The sequence below is a fragment of the Zalophus californianus genome, chromosome 15, assembly GCF_009762305.2.
Source record: "Zalophus californianus isolate mZalCal1 chromosome 15, mZalCal1.pri.v2, whole genome shotgun sequence".
NCBI classification, from domain to species: domain Eukaryota; kingdom Metazoa; phylum Chordata; class Mammalia; order Carnivora; family Otariidae; genus Zalophus; species Zalophus californianus.
In genome coordinates, this window is record NC_045609.1 from 45,594,150 (window position 1) to 45,617,865 (window position 23,716).

At 37.4% G+C, this 23,716-nt stretch overlaps 1 protein-coding gene across 8 annotated transcripts in view; it reads left to right on the top strand.

Annotated features, from left to right (window-relative positions):
* BMPR1A (bone morphogenetic protein receptor type 1A) overlaps window positions 1–23,716 on the top strand; it is a 135,900-nt gene that overhangs the window by 68,186 nt on the left and 43,998 nt on the right. For all 8 annotated transcript variants that reach the window (XM_027586675.2, XM_027586724.2, XM_027586719.1 and 5 more), the window contains one exon: window positions 9,251–9,365. The gene's annotated coding sequence lies outside the window, so the exon portion shown is untranslated. The remainder of the gene's footprint in view (window positions 1–9,250; window positions 9,366–23,716) is intronic.

Here is a 23,716-nt window from a genome sequence, read left to right on the forward strand (position 1 = left end):
GGAAAAAGTTTTAAAATTTGCTAATAGAAGATCTTTGGGACTTCCTTATAGATCTGTCAATATTTGATTTTAGTAACCTCTGTCAAACTGACATTGTTTACTAAAATCATGTGTGAAATTATAACTCAACTGATAAAGTACATATTTGTTCCCAATTTTTTATTTTATGAACTTTTAAATTAAAATTTGAACAGATAGTAAAAACCTATTTCGTCGGTAAATTTTACTATTTCAATAGTAAAAACAGATTTACTTACTAACCTTTTGCTTCATCTGCTTTCTCTCTCTGCTTATAAAAACACATACACTTTTGGGGCTCCTGGGCGGCTCAGTCTTTAGGCGTCTGCCTTCGGCTCAGGTTGTGATCCCAGGGTCCTGAGATGGAGCCCCGCATGGGGCTCCCTGCTCAGCAGGAAGCCTGCTTCTCCCTCTCCCACTCCCCCGCTTGTGTTTCCTCTCTCGCTCTCTCTCTGTGTCAAATAAATAAATAAAATTAAAAAAATAAATAAACCAAAACACGTACATTTTCCCTCACCATTTGAAAGTAATCTGCAAACATCTTGACATGTCACCCCTAAATATTTTAGCAAGTGTGTCCTACGAACAAGATTGTCCTTCCTTAAGAGCTACGTTATCATAAGAGATTTAACATCAATATACTATTATGTAATATACTGCCCTTACTTAAATTTTCTCTATTTTCTTTCCAAAAGTGTTCTTTATACCTATTTTTATTTTTATTTTTTTAAGTAGGCTCCACAGCCAGCATGGGGCTTAAACTCACAGCCCTGAGATCAAAAATCGTATGTTCTACCAACTGAGCCAGCCAGGCGCCCCTATTTTGATTTTTGATCCAGGAACCAGTTAAGGACTATATCTTGCATTTGGTTGTCATATTTATTTGGTTTCCTTTAATTGAGAATAAATCACTGTTTCCACTGCCCTTCGTCCTTCCCCCACCACCCCCCTTACAATGGTCTTTTATGAAATCTTGTTTTTTTTTTTAAATAGGATACCCTTCAATTTGCTGCTTATATTTTTGTATTTCATGACTAGATTAAAGTTAAAATGTTTTAGAGTGAATGCTATATTGATAGCATTGTGTATTTTCTGATTATATTTTTTCACATTTTTTTCATTTTATAATAGCTTAGTATTTGCTTTGATTTATCCTTGCTAGAGGTTTGTGATATTTTGTCCTTAAATTTCAAAATACAATTTAATAGTGCTTCACTCTTAATTTTTAAAAATTAAGTTATGATACATTCCAAAAATAAAGGAAGTGGTGTGACACCTGTATGCCTGATACCCAAATTTACAAAATATTAGCAGTTAACTATATTAATTAACCATATTTACTTTAGATTAAAATGAAATTTTTATTCTAAAATCTATTCTACATACGAGGATATATATAACATAGATGTACATTTTAGAGTAATAATAATGAATGAATGCATCTGTCCCAGCCTCCTGTCCCAAGAAATGAAATGGCATCCTTTGAACATCTCTAGGCTTCAGGACAATAGCTTGTCTCTTCCCAGAAGAAACTGTCATCCTGAGTTTAGTGTTACTCCATCACCTTTCCTTACATTTTCCCACTTTTGTATTTTTCCTTTAATATACTTTTTAGAAAGTATTTCATATTTTTGAGCTTTATATGAATGGAATCACACTGTATGTATTCTTCTTGGACTGTTTCTTTTTTGTTCAATATTATGATTTTGAGATTTCATTCTTGTTAACATACTTATCTGAGGTACATTCCTTTTCAGTACTATGTGGTAATTCCATTGTATGAATATACTACAATTTATGCATTTTACTGTTGTTGGACACTTGGGTTTCCTCTGGTTTTTGCTATTAAGAAAATGCTGCTGTGGATCTTCTTGTGCATGCTTCTTGGTAGATATATGCAAAAGGTCCCCTGGGTTATATACCCAGAGCTAAAATTTTTGGGGTTTTGGGTATGTACGTTATCACCTTTACTAGAGGGTGGCTAAAAAAAAGATTTTTTTGTAAACAGTTGTACATTAAGCCAGATAAGGAATTCAAGAGGAACATTTGAGAGTGGATCTTGTTAGAAATGTTGAGATGTTTACAGTTCTTAGCTCCTCCCATTTTTGTTTTCTCATGAGTTGACTCATTGAGGTGTCCTATCTTTGCCTTCTTGAAGTGGTCCTTTAAAAATATCACAGCATTGGGGCGCCTGGGTGGCTCAGTCGTTAAGCGTCTGCCTTCGGCTCAGGTCATGATCCCGGGGTCCTGGGATCGAGTCCCACATTGGGCTCCCTGCTCAGCGGGAAGCCTGCTTCTCCCTCTCCTGCTCCCCCTGCTTGTGTTCCTGCTCTCGCTGTCTCTCTCTCTGTCAAATAAATAAATAAAATCTTTAAAAAAAAAAAATCACAGCATTTAAAAATGTGTGTGTGTGTGTGTGTGTGTGTGTGTATAAGCATAAAAATTACTGGATCATAATGGAAGTTGTGTTCAGTTTTTATACCTTCAGTTTCAGGCTGTCCTAAGCAGCCTTTTCATTTCTATAGACCCTGAAACAGAGCTGCAATAAAGTTTTCTGGTTTTCAGGAATAATGTAAGTGAAAAGTGGATAGGGGAGCCTGGGTGGCTCAGTCGGTTAAGCATCTGCCTTTGGCTCAGGTCATGATCTCAGGGTCCCAGGATCAAGCCCCACATTGGGCTCCCTGCTTTGTGGGGTGCCTGCTTCTCCCTCTCCCTCTGCTGCTCCCCCTGCTTGTGCTTGCGTGCACTGTCTCTCTGTCAAATAAATAAATAAATAAAATTTAAAAAGAAAAGAAAAGTGGATATGGGGCTGTTACTATGTTAGCAAATATGCATCCTAAGTAGCTTTTAGCAAAGGAAGAAAACTTAAAGAGGGATGCAAGCTAAAATTTATTTATTTATTTATTTTATTATTTTATTTATTTATTTGAGAGAGAGAGAATGAGAGATAGCACGAGAGGGAAGAGGGTCTGAGGGAGAAGCAGACTCCCCGCCGAGCAGGGAGCCCGATGCGGGACTCGATCCCGGGACTCCAGGATCATGACCTGAGCCGAAGGCAGTCGCTCAACCAACTGAGCCACCCAGGCGCCCTGCAAGCTAAAATTTAAAACAAGCAAACAAGCAAGTACACACAGCACTCTTCTGGGACCATTTAGAAACTGGAGCAAATAGCACTATGTATTAATTAGTCCCTGATGATTTCACTATATTGCAGCATAACTCTGGTGTTCATAATGTTAATTCTAAATAGTATTTATACTTTACTGAGAAGTAGAAACAATGCATGTTTTTAGAAGAATTGCTGAACCTTTAGCAATCTAGAATCAATTTCTGGGATGCCTGGGTGGCACAATTAGGGGTAGGACTCTTGATCTCAGCTCAGGTCTTGATCTCAGGGTCGTGAGTTCAACCCTACGGAGGGCTCCATGCTAAATAAAATCAATTCCTGATAATTCTTGAGAGTAGAAATTTTCTTCTTCACATAATGTAGTGAAACTCTCCAGAGGAACTTGCCCCAGGATACTTTCACCTATCAGCTAATAAGATAAATGTTCTATTGATGGTTTCTTATCATTTTATAGGAAATAAATGGGTGATATGTATTTCTCCACTGACTGTATTAGGTTTACTTGGGAGGTAGGAGATGTATCAAGTAATTTAAATGTCTGTGTATACTGTGTAAATTGTCTAGTAAATTGTAGAGAAAAATTAAAATGGAAAACCTAAAAGTGGTTTTCATGCTTCTTTGACAGGAAGGATAAATTGGAAAGAATATATGGATGATTATTTGGGAGTTCATCCTGTTGCAGGTGGCTGCGTCAAACTTGATGTGTTTGTTACTCTTAGAACGGATGGACACTCATGTAATAGTAGTCACTGCTTCCCAGACCCAGAGGGTGAGGGATACAGGGAGGACTGAAGACCCAGAATTTGGTCTAGGAACTATTGGTTTCTTTAGACTTCTGTTATGGGGACTCCTCATTTCCATAGGATACTAGAAGCCACTGCAGAATTGAAGTTCCCTCGCTGATTTGAAAGAAAGAATGTATCTTGAATAGTCTGAACAGTTATTTTGTTATTCACAATCTAATTTTAAGCAGAGGTAAAACATTTTTAGGAAATAGTGTTTAAAAAATTTTTAATTACTTAAAAATAATTATAGATTCATAGGAAATTACAAAAATAGTAAGGAGAGGTCCCTTGTACCCTTCACCTTCCTCCAGTGGTTACTTAATGCTATGTGATGTACAGTATCCAGACAGAAACTGATATTGGTTCATTTTATATATATAGTGCTGTGCCATTTAAAAATACATGTAGATGTGTAGCATCAAGACACAGATCCTGTCACCACAAAGATCTCCCTTGTGCTGCACATACAGCTGTCTCCCACCATGGCAGTCATGAGGGTTTTTTTTTTTTTCCATCTGTATGATTTTGTCATTTAGAGAGTGTTTTATAAATGGAATCATATAGTATGTGACCTTTTTGCACTCAGCCTAATCCTTTGAGATTCACCCAAGTTGTTTTGTGTATCACTAAGTTTACCCCTTTTTATTGCTGAGTAGGATTCTGTTGTGTGGATATACCAGTTTGTTTAACCATTCACCTTTTGAAGGACGTTTTGTTTTCTCCAGTTTTTGGTTATTAAAAATAAAACTGCTGCTAATATTCATGTTCATTTCTTTGCAACCATGAGTGTGTTTGGTTACATGTAAGTGTGTATTTCATTTTTAAAGAAACTTCCAAACTATTTTCCAAAGTGGCGGTGCCATTTTACATTCTCACCAACAACGTCTGAAAGATTTATTTTCTTCATATTCTTGCCAGTATTTTGTATTGTCACGTTTTTTATTTTAGTTGTTCCAGTAGGTATATAGTGATATCTCAGCCGGGTCTTAATTTGCATTTCCCTGATGGCTAGTGTTGACTGTATCTTTTCATGTGCTGATTTGCCATCCAGGTATCTTCTTCAGTGAAATCTCTTTTCATATTGTTTGCCCAGTTTCTTGGTGATTTTTTTTTTAACGTTGAGTTTTGAGATTTGGTATATCCTAGTTGGGTCCTTTGTCACATATAAGACTTGCAAATATCTTTTCCCATCCTGTATCTTGTCTTTTCATCTTTTTAACAGGGCCTTTTGCTGAAGGAATATTTTTAATTTTGATGAATTCTCATTTGCCCCTTTTTTTCTTTTGTAGATCATCATTTTGGTGTCTTTCTCCATTCCCACCCTCCACCCCCAGTCCCAGACAACCATTAATCTATTTTCTGTCTCTGTGGAATTCCACATTTTGGGTATTTTGATTGTTTGATTTGAGTATGTTGATTGTTTGATTTCTTCTAATATTTAGTACTTCAGAAATATGTATCTAGGTCAAAAGAAGCATCTGGATTGAGATATAAATTTAGATGAGTTATCATTGTATAAATAACAGTTGAATTCATGGAAGTAAATGTAGTAAATTAGTTTCTGAATCATGGTATTTGCTGGGTTACTTTTGGTAATTGAAAACAATAAAAGGATTTAATATAATATAATATAATATAATAAAAAGATCCAATGTAGTAATACGGTTTTAGGATTTATTCAAGCATAACATCACCAAAGACCCAGATTCTTTCTGTCGTTTAATGCAACCATTCTTAATCTGTTGGTTTGTCTTCTTAGGCTGTCACCTCCTTCATGGTCCTGATGGCTGCCATCATTTTACTTGACAAACCCAAACCCAGAGTTGCCTGGAAAAAAAGGTGGTGGGGGGATGATTTCACTTAGGTGTCTTTTTTTTTTTAAAGATGTTATTTATTATTTGACAGAGAGAGAGACAGCAAGAGAGGAAACAAGCAGGGGAAGTGGGAGAGGGAGAAGCAGGCTTCCTGCTGAGCAGGAAGCCCAGTGCGGGGCTCGATACCAGGATCCCGGGATCATGACCTGAGCCACCCAGGCACCCCCACTTAGGTGTCTTTTTTTCATCAACCAGAAAACCTTTCCCAGAAACACTTTTCCCAGTGCTTAGTTTCCCAGCAAACTTAGGCTCTTGTCTTACTGGCTGGAATTGCATCAGATGCTTATAGCTAAGCCACACATTGACAGGTAGAATGGAAATTGCCACAATTGGTTTAGATCAGAGCTTTCTCACCCTGGTGTTAAGAATCTTTTTCACATATCTCTTTTGGAAGAAGTTTTTCCCCCTTGTCTTTTGGTTGTCTGATATAATTAAGATAGGTAAGGTTTTCTAGACAAGCCAGTTTCTCATATCATTGAGTTGTTGCTATTCAGTACTTCACCAAAAAGTCCTACTCTGTGTCATCAGCTGTGCTAGATTCTAGAATTACAACAATGAATAAAAAGTTAGAGTTTGGTATGGAAATATGCTTAAGAAGAGTGCTATGTTAGAATTGTGTACTGTAGTTCATTTGCATTACAGGTTTAATATTACTGTTTATATCTTTGGTTTTATGAGAAAGGCATCTTAAGTTTCAAAATCAAGCTTACATTCAAGTTATAAGTGATCTTTTAAAACACAACCCATCTGGGGCATCTGGGTGGCTCAGTCATTAAGCGTCTGCCTTCGGCTCAGGTCGTGGTCCCAGGGTCCTGGGATTGAGCCCTGCATCAGGCTCCCTGCTTCGCCGGGAAGCCTGCTTCTCCCACTCCCCCTACTTGTGTTCCCTCTCTCGCTGTGTCTCTCTCTGTCAAATAAATAAATAAAATCTTTAAAAAAATAAAAAAACACAACCCATCCATAAGTTGACCCTCCCTTTCTGTGTTATGTGGTTACCTGCTTTATTACAGAAGTGCATGATAAGCCTAAATTATACTGTTCATTTGAATTACATACAGCCAGAACTGTATTATATTTTTCTGAAGCATGATGTTTGAATTTTCCAGTTAATGTACTAAAGATTTTAACAGTAATGCCTTTGGTTTAAGAGCCCAGCTGGGATGTTTTGTCAAATATTCTGTAGTTTGGTTCTGATTTTTTAAAAGGGTTATATGAATGCAGTGATAGTGTTAACAGCAGTATTTGTATGATATTTGGGGTACTTTTTATGGGTGCTTAGAGAAGAGAAATGCTGTTGAGGAGGAGAGTATTTGGAGTGGTGGAAAGAAAAAGTGTGCAGTCAGTATTGCTGAGTTTGTGAATACTAGGAAATGACTACTTTTTGACATCTGGTACAAACTCAAAAGTAATCTTAAATTTTGTCTTAGACTAAGTGTATTTATCAAAAGCATATGTACACTGTTCTTTTCTATAAAGCAAATCTTACTCATATAAAAGTGAATTGCTGGTGTTCTAACACCTCAGTGTCACAGATAACTATAATATCCACAGTTGATGTTTGTCACTGATGGGTTCTGTATGGTTAATGATCTTTTAAGTATCTTGGTGGTTTAAAGTTTAACGACTTTAATAATTTGAAAGCCAAGAGGGATGTGTACATTTTGATGGCAAACAAAGGCATTTTGTACAGACAATGTGGGATTAAAATGCACTTTTCATATTTGTTTGCAAATATTTACGAACTTTGAGGAAATTCTAATGTTAGCTCAATTATAAAATATTAGAATATATCTAGAAAGGTTTGATTTTTCACTTATTCTGTTGTTAAGAAGACCTGATGTGTTTTTAAAAGAATTACCTTTTCCTTAATATGTTTTCTAGAACAAACAGGCTTGAAAGTTTTAGACACAAAATCTTTGATGAAAATTATTATTATACTTATTTAGTGTTCAGTTTTGACTAGATCTTCGTGGTTGTTAAACACAAGTTCATAATATTGTAATAAGTAGTGCCATGATAAACAATGGTTAGTAGATGGTCAAATTTTATTTGATTCATTGGAAATAACTGGTGGAATTAGAATCGGGCCATATATTTTTAAACATAGTCCTTTTGATGGATTGTTTCAACCTTTATGAGAATGGGTTAATCTGAGCTTTGTTTAATATGGTGATTGCCTTCCCTCTTTTCTTCCACATACACTGTTAGAGAAGAATGGAGTTGTTGGCCAAGAGTGGCTTTGGAGGAAGATATTTGTCATTTCTAAAATCAAAACACAGTGCATTTATTTTTTGATTATCTAAGGGACATTTTTTAAGACTATGAACATCTCAGGAAAAAATCACTAAACACCATATCTCCATTCCTGCCCTCACTTCTCTGAGTGATGGTCTGAGTTTTATAGTCCTGTGAGTACCCAGTTAAGTTGTGGGTAGCTGGTGCATTGAGAAGACTATTTAAGGCTCCTACATGCAGACAAAGCATTACTAATTGCTTTCAGGGTCAGTCTGTCTTTAGTTGGACCATGAAAGATTTAGCATGGTCTTGTGGCAGCCTGTCTGCCGAGTGGAGACTCTTGTGTTTAAGAAAGGCTGCTATCTGATATGCTAGACCGGTTCAGGTTGCCCCAGTTTACATGAATTCAGTCATTATTGCCAAGACTACTAGACCTCAGTATGACACAAGTGATACTTCTAAATGGACTTGAAGACAAAGGCATTTTGACCTTGCAGTGGGACATAGGTAGTGCTCACACAGCTTAAAATTTTTCCTTTTAAAATATGAAACAGTACTTTGCTATTTCAAGTTTCAGTTAAAAGATACATTCAACAAAATTATTTTTAAAATCTCTAAGTAAACAACATGCCTTTTTAAATCAAAATTTTTTATTATTTCTCTCTTTTGGATTTATGAACTCTGTCTCAAAGCAGCAGGGGAACTGAATGTCAGTGGTAACGTAGTTGTAACCTATCCCCTGGGCTTAGACCAAGCAGTGCCATTAATTCCTGACTCCTTCAGTTCTTAATATTCGAGGTAGCAGGTTGACTGAAATTAAAACTGCTTACTGAGATTTTGGTGATAAAAAGTGAAAATTAGGGATATTAGGTGAGTGGTCAAATATATTTTTGCCTAAGTAGGAATTTGAATATTGTAGAATTATAAATTTTAGTGTTGCTTCTAGCTGTTCCTGTTTTTCAAGCTAATACAGAAATTTTACATGCAAGTAATTTTTTCCACAGAACTATTGTTATGTTTGTGAAGTTGAAAATATGCAAAATGGGAAACTTCTTTGTGCAGAGATTGGGAAAATGGTAAAGTGATAGGTTAAAGTACTTTAGAATTTTCATTGACTTTATGTCAAAAATGTATAATTTTACACCTGACAAATGTTTAATATTGCTTCCACATGTTTTAGTCTAAGTAAGTTCTTTTTTTTTTTTTAACAGATTGATGAAAATATGCATCAGTTTAATACTGTCTTGGAATTCATGAGATGGAAGCATAGATCAAAGCTGTTTGGAGAAAATTGGAAGTACAGTTTTATCAAGCCACATCTCTGAGGTAAGGAAAAGACTTTTATTTATTTATTTTTAAAAGATTTTATTTATTTATTTATTTGACACACAGAGAGAGAGAGAGAGCGCGCGTGCGAGAGAGGGAACACAAGCACGGGGAGTGGGAGAGGAAGAAGCAGGTTTCCCATTGAGCAGGGAGCCGGATACGGGGCTCCATCCCAGGACTCTGGGATCATGACCTGAGCCAAAGGCAGACACCGCACGACTGAGCCACCCAGGCACCCCAGGAAAAGACTTTTAAGAAAATAATTAGAATAACATGGACATTTTCATTTGTTAACAATTGAAAATAGTCCTGGAAGGTGGGTGGGGGGGATGGGCTAAATGGGAGATGGGCATTAAGAAGAAGAGCATGTGCTGGGATGAGCAACTGGGTGTTGCGTGTTAAGTGATGAATCACTAAATTCTACTCCTGAAACCAGTGCTACACTATATGTTAACTAACTTGAATTTAAATAAAATCTTGGAAGGGAGAAAAAAATTGAAAATAGTCCTTCTGTATGTATTACTGCTGCAACTTTATTTTAGCTTCTGTAGTTTCTTTAATGACCTCCTTATGAGTTCATAAGTAGTTCTAATATGTTTTTTCTCTTCTTATAAATGTTGAACCTCTTCAGGAATAAAAGATATTTATTATTGATAGTACTTTCTTCATTCTAGTTATAGAAAATAAGCATTAGATGATATATAGAGATATATTTATTCCCTCTAAAGATGACCAAGCAGAGTTCAGAATGGTGGATTATATAAAAAAATGGATGTTTATATTATTTTGAAACTTTCACACATTATAGAATTCAGAATAAAAATGTCTTAAAATATAGATCTTTGGAGATAGAATTTATTTAAAGAAGCAGGAACTGCATTAACACCAGGGATGGGAGAGAAGAAGCCATTCTAAGACTGTATGTACAGAGAAGTCAATTTCATTATTTTCAATCAATTTACAGACTCAGATTATCAGGGAAAAGGTTTGAATTCTTCAGGGATCTGTATTTTAGAAAAGTGAATAGGACGTACACTATGAAGTAGTCTGTACTTTTCTTCCTGGAGTAGTTGGCTTTGCTCCCTGCTGATGCTTCCTTAGCGCGCACTCTTTTTTTCTCACCCTGCCCCACTGGTGTCTTTGCTCTTTTGAAAAATACTTACGACTTTTTAATTGTCTTTTATTAGGCTTCATACTCTTTTGATCACTGTAGTAGTTGTCATTTTCCCCTTTTTGCAATTCTCTTGGTTTCTGTGACCCTGTGTTCTAGTTCTACTTCTTCAATTACGCCTTCATAATTTCTTTTTTTTTCTCCTCCTACTCTTAAATTATGACCTCCACTAGGTTTTATCTTTGAAATTTTTCTGTTTCTTCTTTAGGTTTTTCCTAATCTCATTTCAACAGTCACCTCTAAAGTGATCTCTCTCAACCTTAAATCTCAGTTGTGACATTCTCTCTAACCTTCGGGCCCGTATTTCCAGCTGCTTGCTTCACACCAGGCTTCCCATGTCTGTTACTGGACCTCTCTGTCACCCATATTCAGAGTCTCAGTGCTGAATCTGATTCCTCATTTTTTCCTTCCTGCCCTCAGTCTGCGATCCGTTCCCGTCTGTTGGCCTCTGTAATGTGCTGTGAATGTTTCTGTCCTCCCCTTCCCAGTCCCCCCATCACCATCCAAGGTTAGGCCCGTCTGTTACATTTCCACTAAAATATTGCAGGGCTCTCCCAGCTTTGTGCCTCTCTTCACTCCATTTCCCTCTCCATATTACTGCCAGCTGAAATCTTCTGAAAGGTAATTCTGCATGTACTGTCAGTGACTCTCTTGGCCTGCCAAAGTAAGGACAAACTACCCTAGTAGTAAAGTCTCTTCACGGTATAGCATTAAGTGAGTAATACCTTTGCCTGCATCCATTCATTTCCTTCTCCCTGTAAACACTTATTAAATACCTACTCTTGTCAGGCACTATGTTAGGCACTGAGAATACAAAATGTTCGGTGAAATGGGTTCCTTGCTTTGCTCTTGATGTAGTCTGCTTAGAGAGGAGTATGGAAACAGCTAATTCAAGTGCAATTGGAAAAGTGCTATATGAAATTGGAAAAGCTTCAACACTGTTAGAGGAGAGAATTGTCAGGCAGGCTTCACATAGGAAATGATACTTGAGTAGAGTCTTGAAAGATGAGTGAAAGATTGCTGAGTGGAATTTGGGAGGTGAGAGAATTTCATGCACAGAACCCAGCATAAGCAAGGGAAGCTTGAGATGTACCGAATGTACAAAAGACAGGAGAATCATTTTGTATGGTTTAAATTAAGGATATGAGAGAGACTTTGAGGGACAAGGCTGGGAGAGATCCTAATTGTGAAGAACTCCAAATGCTATGGTAAGGAGTTTAGGCTTTATTTTGTGAATAGTTGGCAGTCACTGAAATTTTTTAACAGAGGCATTTCAGGATCGTAATTGTGTTTTGTTAAAATTAAACTGGCAGGGGCGCCTGGGTGGCTCAGTCAGTTAAGCGTCTGCCTTCGGCTCAGGTCATGATCTCAGTGTCCTGGGATTGAGCCCCACGTCAGGCTCCCAGCTCAGCAGGGAGCCTGCTTCTCCCTCTCCTCCCTGCTTGTGCTCTCTCACTATCTCTGTCTCTCTCTCTTTTAAGTAAATAAATAAAATCTTCAAAATTAATCTGGCAGTGATATGGATGATAGTTTGCAAGAGGGAGGGGGATACCAAAAGCAGGGAGACAATTAGGATGCTCTTAATTGTTTCAAGCAAGAAATAATGAGGCTCTTGATTAAGGTAGGGATTGACTTACCTGAAATTATGAAAATCTGTAAGCACCGGTTATTTAGCAAATGTTTAATTTTCTTCTTCTCTACCCCTACATGATACCCCTCTGCCGATGATTTGAAATTGCCTTGTACTTCTCTCTGCTTTGTTCATAATTATTCTCCTGACATGCTTTTTCCACTTTCTCTTTCTTGTGGAAGGCCTGTCAACTTTTAAAGACCCATCTCAAGTGCCAGTTCATCCCCGATGTGCTTTCTGATCTATATCTGTATAAAATAACATATGAGTATTATTTTATAATATTTAATATTTATTAAAAATATTAAAAATTTAATAAAAATTTAGTAAAGGGGCACCTGGGTGGCTCAGTCGTTGGGCGTCTGCCTTCGGCTCAGGTCATGATCCCGGGGTCCTGGGATCGAGCCCCGCATCGGGCTCCCTGCTCGGTGAGAGGCCTGCTTCTCCCTCTCCCACTCCCCCTGCTTGTGTTCCCTCTCTCGCTGTGTCTCTCTCTGTCAAATAAATAGAGTCTTTAAAAAAAAATTTAGTAAAAATATTTAAAACTTTAATTTTTTATTTAAAATATTTTAAAATTTAAAATATTTTTAAAAATTAAAAATACTTTAAAATAAAATAGTTTAATATTTAATAGTATATATAGATATATTAAAAAATATGTATATATTTTTAAGAGTGAGTGCAGGTGCACTAGTGTGGGGGTGAGGGGAGTGGGTAGGGGCAGAGGGAGAGGGAGAGAGAGAATCTTAGGCAGTCTCCATTCCCAGTGTGGAGCCTGATGCAGGGCTTAATCTCATGACCCTGAGATCATAACCTGAGCCAAAATCAAGAGTCAGGTGCTTAACTGAGCCACCCAGGTGCCCTGATCTATATTTCTTTGATTCTAAGAATATGTTCCTTCCTAGTTTAAGGCCCCAGAGCACTTATTTTTGTTTTATAAGATATTACTTATTTTGGTCCTTGTTAAACTATGTAACAGCAAGTCACAAAGGAGGAATCAGAAAACAAAGAACATGGTCCCCATTCTCTGTTTATAGTTGTATCTATAAGGTATGTATATAAGTAATATGAGTAATGATAACCAACACTGCCAGGTAAAAGTGATAACTGCCAGGAGAGTAAATCATTACTTCTTAATCAGGGTTCTATAGCACTGAGAAGTACATACAGAACATAGGAGGGATTATTTGAGGTTTTGAAAGATGAGTAGAATTTGGATAGGTAAAGAAAGAATTAAAAGGTATTTCTAGAAAAGCCAATTGATAGAAAATGAATATTTCCCTAGGAATATGGTAGAGGTCTTGGAGAGGGTAGGAAGTGCTAATTGTTTGAAGCAATTTTACTTTAGGGAAATCGCTCTAGCAATGATGTGTGAACGTTTATCATTAGAGAAATGGAATGAGGAGTCAGGGAGCTCAGAAGGTTGTAGGAGGTGTTAGGTATGGGGTAATCAGAATTTAATCCAAGTAGTAGCAGTGGAAATGGAAAAGAAAGACCATGGAATAGATATTGTCAAGGAATAAGGAACAGTAATTTCTGATTGGATGTTGGAAAGAGGTGATGATGCCCATGTGTTCTGTCTGGATAGTACAGATAATGTTGGGCAGCGTCAATAGCAAACATAAGTAATTTTTCAAATCTGGTTGGATCTAAGTTTAAGGAAATCTTAAAATTAATGTTCTACTGTCTTACTGGTTTCTTCATTTGTTTATATACAACAAATATTTTTGTACATTATTTTTCAAGCCTTAGCATATTGTAAGGGAGGTATTATGAAAAAAGCAAAGTATTATGTTTTTATTCTTATTTTGTAAATTAATTTTTAAAAAGTAATTGCCTTTTTTAAAAGAACAGTTTTTAAAGAAAAATATTGTTCTGGGGCGCCTGGGTGGCTCAGTTGGTTAAGCGGCTGCCTTTGGCTCAGGTCATGATCCTGGGGTCCTGGGATAGAGTTCAGCGTCAGGCTCCTTGCTCAGCAGGGGACCTGCTTCTCCCTCTCCCTCTGCCCTTCCTCCCTGCTTGTGTTTGCTCTCTCTCTCTCTCTTTCTCTCAAATAAATATCTTCGAAAAAAGAAAAAAAAATACTATTCTGTTCATATTTACCTCTTTTGCTATAGTTTTAAATACTATGTACTATTTAATAAAAAGAATGTTTAAAATATTTCTTTAGGTATAATTCTGACATGTTTACATGTTTTACATTTTTACATTTCCACATGTGAGTGAAATGATAGGGTATTTGTTTCTCTGACTGGCTTATTTCCCTTAGCATAATACACTATAGCTCCACCCATATCATTGTTATTTTCATTTATCATGATCCTCGTGGGGAAACACTGCTCTTTGGAATGTAAACAGTGAAATGGATCACATCAGTTATTTCTACTTTTGTGGTGTAAATTTTGTTGCCTGTTAAAATTAATTGCTATGACTTTTTTTTTTTTTTAAGATTTTATTTATTTGACAGAGAGAGAGCGAGAGCAGGAACACAAGCAGGGGGAGTGGGAGAGGGAGAAGCAGGCTTCCCGCTGAGCAGGTAGCCCGATGTGGGGCTCGATCCCAGGTCACTGGGATCATGACCTGAGCCAAAGGCAGACGCTTAACGACTGAGCCACCCAGGCGCCCCTGTTTTTTAATATTTATTTATTTATTTGAGAGAGAGCACAAGTGGGGAGGAGAAGGAAAAGCAGGCTCCCCGCCAGCAGGGAGCCAGACGTGGGGCTCAATCCCAGGACCATGACCTGAGCCGAAGGCAGACGCTTAACAACTGAGCCACCCAGGAGCCCCCAGATACCATTATTCTTAATTTAAGTTGGCGGATACACTCCTGGCTTGCTTATTTGATCATTCTCTGTGTTGGGTACTTTCAGGTTCAGGTAGCCATTTGTCTTACTACAGCTATATGTGATTCTGTGGGGAGAGCATGCCACAGGATTTCCAGTAGCATCTTTTCATATTCTGTTGTGACATTTCAATTTCTATTCTTATCCTCCATCTCAGATACTTCCTTCCTGCTCTAGTGTTTTACACTTTCACCTGTTTGTAAGGTGGTTTCCAATCCAAGTATCTCAGAAATTCCAGTTTAACTCTTGAGCTCATCTGTTTCCTCCCTTTTCTTCCTTTCTTACATTCCTCCCCTGCTTCCTCCCATCTGCTCTTTGTTTGTAAGGGACTAATAAGGAGGTCTGATGAGCTCTTCATTTTTTTAAAGATTTTACTTATTTATTTGACAGAGAGAGACACAGTGAGAGGGGGAACACAAGCAGTGGGAGAGGGAGAAGCAGGCTCCCCACTGAGCAGGGAGCCCGATGCGGGGCTCAATCCCAGGACCCTGGGATCATGACCTGAGCCAAGGGCAGACACTTAATGATTGAGCCACCCAGGTGCCCCTAATGAGCTCTTCTTATATAAAATCTTGAACAGTATACACCAAAGCCTGTGTTCCTCCTCACTGCCATCCCACTCCACTGCCCTCCTTACTACCCTCTCCTCCATCCCATTTCCAGTCGGTGACCTCTACTTTATAGTCACCTTCTTGGTGTATTTAGGTATTGTACTTGCTCTTGAATTAATTTTGGTATTTAATACCTTTTTAAAAAAAAATCATGCACTGCTTTATTTTCAGATTTATTCTTAGAAAATTATTCATGATGAGAATACTTGCCTCATAAAGTTAGTAAGAGGATTGAGTTAATATATATAAAGTATATAGACTATGTTATTATTTCATACTATTAAAAAAGTATGATAAGAAAAAGCTAATGAGCTTAGAGCTAAGATAATTCAAAACATGAAATAAGCCAGAAATATTTTAGGAAGAGGGCTTCTGAGTATATTAAGGTTCCCTATTTCAGGACTTGGATCTAAATTTCTTTTCTCTGATATCTAGAAATCACCAGAGGTGATAATAGGAGTGAGGTTCATGAGCTAGTACTTGAATAGAGATTGTTGGATTGGTAGTTACTGGCTATAACTGTAAGGTTTGGAGATGCATTTTCAGATGCCAGTATACTTATAAAGAATATTAGAGTATATTAGGTGGTTTTTGTAGTGGGTTTAACTCCTCAGTTATGTTTCCCTTAAGATATTAATATATCTTTTATTCCTTTTATTCGTTTATTGAACATGTATTGCTTTGCTTAGTAATGTGCCAGAAAATGGAGATTACAAAAGCTGCAAGATAAGTCCAAACATCGCCTGACTATGTACATCTTTTAATAGGAGGAGTTAAGTCTGCTTCATTTACCATTGTGTAATCAGTGTAGAGCACATACCACAGGATTAATAAATAGTTTTTAAATGAATGTTAGCTAAGAGCTGTGAAACAGCTATGGTACATGTTCTGGGTGCACCAGAAGTACAGAGATGGGACACCTCACTCAGCCTGATGAGTAAGGATCAGGGATTGCCTGCCAAGATTACTCATAGATCAAGTCTTGAAGAATGAATTAGAGTTAACCTGGTAAAGCCCAGAGGCTGTGCAAAAGAATGGAAGTCTGAAGGGAATGCCTATGAAGATAGAGTGCTACGGTGATTTCAGTATAGTTGGAGCATTGTAAGGACATGGAAGAGTGGGAGGATGGTGTTAGAAAACCCTGCAGAGGCCAGATTCTAACAATTCTTCTTATGTCTTGCTAATTCCACCCTATTAAAATGAGAATATTCATAGATTTTTAAGCAGAGAGCATGACAGGCTCATTTGTTAGCATTTATTAAATGTTACCATGTACTAGGCTGTACAGTAAATTCTGACACATTTCAAAATATAAATAGTTCTGATACATTTCAAATAATCCTATCAACCATATTTTCTGCCAACAAATGCACTTAAGTTAAAAATGAATAACAAACAGTATATAAAACCCATGCTTGGAAATTTAAAAACATACTACTATAAATCCCACAGGTCAAAAGTAAAATGACAATACAAATCAGAAAATACCTAGAACTGAACAATAAAGAAAATTTGGATATTAATACTTGTCTGACACACTGAAGCCTTAAATACTCATATTAAAAATTAAAAATATTAATAAGCTAACATCTAACAAATTAGGAAAAGAACAACAGAATAAATTCAAGAGAAATAAATAGATACTGAAGGTAAAAGCCAGCACTTGTGCGGCACCTGGGTTATGTAGTCAGTTTAGTGTCCGACTCTTGGTTTCAGCTTGGGTTGTGATCCCAGGGTTGTGGGATCAAGCCCGTGTTGGGCTCTGTGCTCAGTGGGGAGTCTGTTTGGAGTTTCTCCCTCTCCCGCTCCCATTGTGCATGTGCACGCACTCTTTCACTCAAATAAATAAATAAACCTTAAAAAAAAAAAAGGCCACACTTAATATCTAGCCCTGGGTTGTTCCATATGCTTTACAAGGATTATCTTATTTAATCTTTACAACCTTGTGGGGTGAGTACTGTTATTATTCCCATTTTATAGATGAAAGGACTGAGGCACAGAGAGAAACTTAAGCTTCTAGCTAATCCATGATAGAATTGGGGTTTGAAATTAATGGAAAAAATATTTTTTAAGATACATAGGAGGGGATTACAAAAACCAAAAACTGGTTCTTGAAAACGCTGATAAAATAAACCATTTGAACGATCAAGAAAAACCCTGAAAGTACAAATAGGGTTGGGAATGTAAAGGGGGGAGTGTAACTTCAAATATAGAAGAGATGTTTTTCTTAAAAATAAGAGAATACCTTGAGTAACTTTATGTCAATAAATTTTATAATTTAAATAAAATGACAATTTTCTTTTAAAAAAAGAAAATAAATTGACTTTGACTAAATAGAAAGTCTGGATATTTTTATAATTATTAGAGAAATTTAATTTATTCTGAAAGATCAGCTCCCTCCCATATACTCACAGATAAGCCCTTGGCCCAGATGATTTTATTATTTTTTTAAAGAGTTTATTTTTAAGTAACCTCTACACTCAGTGTGGGGTTCAAACTCACAACCCCAAGATCAAGAGTCACGTTTCACCATCTGAGCCAGCCACGCACCCCATGGCCCAGATGATTTTAAAACTGAGTTCTGTCAAACTATTCTAGTGGTAGATATGTCCAAATTTATACATATTGTACCAGAGAACAGCAAAATAGGGAAAGTTCCTCAGCTTATTCTGTGTGGTTAGTATAACTTTGGATAATGGATAATATAATAGGTGAGTCTTACTTATGAACATAGATGCAAAACCTAACAAAATGTTAGCAAAACAAATGCAGGAGTGTATTCAAACATAATTGTATCTACAGTAGTGTGGTACAATTCTGATAATACCTACCCAAAGTTAATGTCAGCCTCCACAGGTATGAGGCCACAGTCCCCAACAAGACTGCCCTTACTTGAGATGCCAGTAACAAGTTTGGGGGTCTCCAGGCTACTTGGACTTCTTACTAACTGGCTGCAAATCCAGGAGGATTCCATGATCCCCTCAGATTTTATTTGATGGTTTACTAAAATGACTCACAGGATTCAAGAAAGTGGTACATGTGTGCAATGATCATTTTATTCTAAGGGATACAGATTGGGACCAGTCAAATGAAGAGACACATAGGGTGAAATCTGGGAGAGTGCCAGATGTGGAGCCTCCTTTCCCTTGGGAATCAGGGTATGTGATCTTCCTGGCACATTGATATATTTACCAACCAGGAAACTTACCTGAGCTGAGGTGTATAGTGTTTTTATTGGCATTTCATTGTGTAGGAATGATTGAATAATTGGCCACATGATTGAACTCAGTCTTTAGCCCTGACCCCTCCCCCACTCTCTGATCACATGGTTGGCCTTTCTGGTGACCAGCCTCCATCCTGAGTCATAAACTCAGGTATGATCTGTGAGGCTCGCGCATAACAAAGATACTCCTATTACCCAGGAAATTCCAAGGATTTACTTTAGGGGTTCCCTTCTAGGAACCAGGGACAAAGACCAGACAATTTATAATTCAATAATGAAAAAATTGAATTTATCCCAGGAATACAAGGATAGTGTGTTAATTATTACTGCATAACAATTTATCCCAAAACTTAGGGACTTGAAACAATAAAAACACAGGAAGTTAAGGGCAGTTTACTGGGTGATTTTGGCTCAGGGTGTCTAATGAGGTGGTAGTTAGGATGTCTGCAGGGCTACATTCATGTGAAAGCTTGACTGGGGGTGGGGGGATCCATTTCCAAGATGGTACACTCAAATGGCTATTGGCAGGAGGCCTCAGTTCCTCAGCCCAGAGTGAATGACCCAAGAAAAAGCAAAGAGAAAGCTCCATTGCCTTTTAAAACTACTCTCAGAACACATACTTTGTCACTTTCACTTTCTACTGTTTGTTAAAGGGGAGTTACTCAATCTAGCATACACTCCAAGTAATTAGGCTCCACCTCTTAAAAAAGGAATATGAGGGGCGCCTGGGTGGCTCAGTCGTTGAGCGTCTGCCTTCGGCTCGGGTCATGATCCCAGGGTCCTGGGATCCCTGCTCTGCGGGAAGCCTGCTTCTCCCTCTCTCGCTGTCTCTCTCTGTCAAAATAAATAAATAAATAAAAAATCTTAAAAAAAAAAAAAAGGAATATGAAAGAATTTGTGGACATCTTTAAAAAACTACCACAGATGGTTTAGTCTTTAAGAAAGCTCTTAATATGGATTATTACTAATTAATTTATCCATTAACACATTGAAGGAGGAAAACACTGATCATATCAATAGATGGAGAAAAAACACAGTAAAATTGAACCCCGTTTATGATGAAAACTCTTAGCAAACTTAGAAGGGAACTTTAATGTGATAAAGAGTATCAGTAAATTTATAATCAACATAGGAGGAATTGACATACATGATATTGAGGCTTTCTATACATAATGCAATATGTCTTTCCCTGTGTTTAAGTGTATACTGTGTCCTTCAGGAGTATTTAAAAATTGTCCTTATATCAGTGTTGTGTATTTGGAAGTGCAAAATGGTACAGTCCCAGTGAAATTACCAAAATATCTGCCAAGACTACCATTAGACCCAGATTTCTACTTCTCGGATTCTGCCTTGCAGATTTACTTGCTCAAGCAACAACAGAAGCAGCCATTCAAGTTTATGTATTGCTTTGCTTATTATGCTTATGCTTATTGTAAGCATTGCTTATACCAAAATATGGAACAACCTACAATGTCTACCAGTAGGAAAATGGATAAATACAGCTGTAAGATATTCATAGGATGGAATGCTCTATATAACAATGAAAATGAATGAAAAAGAACTACATGTATCTACCATGGAAATCACTCACAATGTTGATTGAAAAATAAGCAAATATAAAAATATACATATAGAACAATACAACTTTTGTACAGCTATAAAAAATTCAAAAATAGACAAACTCTATATATTGTTTGGGATACATAGTACATACAGCAAAAGCCTATGAAGACATGGGTGTTAAATACCACATTCAGAATAGTGGTTACTTCAGATTTTATGGTGTTTGCCTTGCTTTACTTAGCACCTAAGTAATTTTTTTTTTTTTTTAAAGCAGCGGTGGTAAACCCACTTTATTTTATTTTAATTCCAGTATAGTTAACATACAGTGTTACCTTAGTTTCAGGTGTACAGTAACACCTAGGTAATTCTTAGGTGAAATCTTTGAAGCACTGTATTCAGTGAACACAGTTGACAGACTCACAGCATTGAGTGGAAGACTTCATGGCATTATTTCTTTTACAGATGAGCAAACTAAGGCCCAGAGAGGGAAGTGAATTGGCCTGGATCAGTGAGCTGGTAAAGGCAGAATTAGAACTAACTCTTAGGTCCCCTAAGCCGAAGACTGTGCTATGTACAGTCCTTTTCTTATTTAAAAAAAAATTTTTTTTTGATGCAGGGCTCAAACTCACAACCCTGAGATCATGACCTGAGCTGAAGAGTCAGTTGCCTAACCTACTGAACCACCCATGCGCCCCTTTTAAATTTATTTTTTTAATTTCTATTTTATTTTATTTTTTACCTTTCTTTAAAATAAAAATGTAAGTTGATAAGTATTTAAACTAGGTATCTCAGCTGAAAGATACTAAAAGGAGAAAAAAAGTCCATCCCATGCCATAGAACTTCTTCTGCAAAGCACGCTAAACCAGCGCTTTTTAATTGGCGACAATATTCTGACACAGAGTAACAAAAAGTAGATGTTTCATCCACAGACTGGAAGTGCTCCCTGGGTTTCCAGGTGCTTCCCATTTAATAAGCTGGAATTTGTAATCTCGAGGGTGTTCTTTCATAGACCTACAGGTTTGCAAGGTTTAGTTTACTATAGTTTGTGGTTAAATACAGGGAAGAATTACTAATGATCTGATTGTAACACCCTCTGGTCTTATTCAGGGCCTTTGGTGACTTACAGTTTACATATAAATATTACCTTTGAACCTTTACTTGTGTCTACTTACTGAAATATTGCAGTTGATTTTAGATAGTCCTTTGAAGTTCCCTTTGTCAGACCACATTGTTTGTACCAAAGGGCTGTATTTTCTTTTTGTCTGTGATTATTCCACAATTATTTAACTTGCTTTAACTATGTAGTACTGTCAAAGTATAACCCAAGCCATTGTTTGCCTTAAGCAGTATTTTAGATCTTGAGAAGTTATGTTTACTTATACAAGACTTTCTTAAGACCTTTTAATTTATATCTCAAACTCGAGTATATGCAGTGAAAACAGTGGAAAATTTTCCTCATAGGATCTTGACACAAGTCAGGGCTCGAAGTGAGCAGGAGGAAGTGGTGTGGTTTTTGTATCATTTCAGTTGTGTTGAGATAAGGAAATGGAATAGTTTATCCATAGTACAGCCTGTTTGGGAAGGTCTCATTTGTATATAAAAGTAAAAGAAATTGGCATGATGTTTTCATTCCTTCTGCTATATTCAAGTCATTCCCTCAGCAGATATTTATTTAGTACCAACTATGTGCCAAACGCTCTTCTTGGTGCTAGAAATACAGGGTAAAAAAGTAGACTAACACCCCTGCCCTTATAGAGCATACATTCTGGAGCAGGTAGCAAGCAGTAAACAAAATAAATAGTAAATTGTATATCAAATTATAGGATGATAAATGCTAAAGAGAAAAAAATAGGTATCAGGGAAGGAGGATAGGAGTGCCAGGGGTGAAGATGGGATTACATTTTTAAATAGGGTGAGCAAGAACACTATAAATAAGAAAGGGATATTTGAGTAAGCCCTTGGAAGAGGTAAGGTAGCAAATCATACAGATGTCTAGGGGAGGAATGTTCTAGGCAGAGGGACCCACCAATGCATAGGTCCTGCAGCAGGGCCAGGTCTGGCATGTGTCAGGGACAGGAGGCCAGTGCGGCTGGAGTGGAGGAGCTCGAGACCTGTAGGCCATCATAGACTTCAGCTCTTACTGGGAGTGAACAGAGGGCTGATGTGACCTAATATGCTTCCTAGCACTACGTTGGCTGCTGTGTTGAGAGTATATTGTAGGTGGACAAGGGTGGACGTGGGGAGACTGGTTAGGAGGCTGTTCAATAATCCAGGCAAACAGTGTTGGTGTCTTGGACCAGAGAGAGGGCAGTGGAGGTGGTGAGAAGCGCATAGGTTCTGGGTATATTTCGAAGGTAGAACTAGCAGGATTTGCTGAGAGCTAGGATATGGATGGAGTATGAGAAGGAAGGAGGGAATGGTCAAGAATCACTCCCAAGATTTTAGGCCTGAGATACTTGAAAAGTAGAGAGGCCACTCGCTGAGGTGAGAAGACTGAGGGAGCTAGCAGATTTGGGGGGTAAGAGGGGAAAGACCAGGAGTAATAAATTATGTAGCTGCTGGTCTCATTAAGTAAATTTGTATGCTACTTGAGCTATCTTAACGGAACTCTTTCTCATACCAGTCTATGTTGTTGTTTAGTTTATTCAGAATTACTCATTTTATGCTAATCTAACCCAGAATACTCAAGTGTTCCTTTCCCTTAAACCTTCCTATCAACTAGAATGTTTTTGGTTCTAAAGGAAAAACTGACTCCCTCTGACCTAAAAAATAAAGGGAATTTATTGACTGTAAACTGAAAAGTGCCTGTTTTTCAGGCTTCAAGCAAGGTTGCTACTCACTGATGGCTGTAAGGACCTGGCTTCTCTTAGTCTCCTGGCTCTGCTTTCTGGTTCCCCTTCTGATGCCAACGTAACTGCCAAAAGCTTCTTGGGCAGCTGTTTTCTTAGGCCTATTCAGTCTGAAAGAGGGACGGTGTCTCTGCTCCCATGAACTTTTCATTCTGGCATGGAGGATGGAATATGCTGAGTGGCTTAGTCTGGGATAGAGCCTCTACTCCTGGAGCTTCAGGGAAACCTGTGTGCTCTGAATTTTTTTAAAAGACTGTAAATAGAGAAAAAAGTGGAGAGAAATGATTTTCAGTTGTTTTTGCCTTGTGTAGGCACTGTGGTTAATACAGCAAGAATAGGATTCTTTTTTAAAGTGGTCAAGTGAGAAGAAAAAAAAGTAAAGTAAAAGTAAAATTGCATCCAGACATTAGTTTGATCAAGATAATTTCTCTTCCTAGAGGCCTAATACTAGTGCTTTTTGA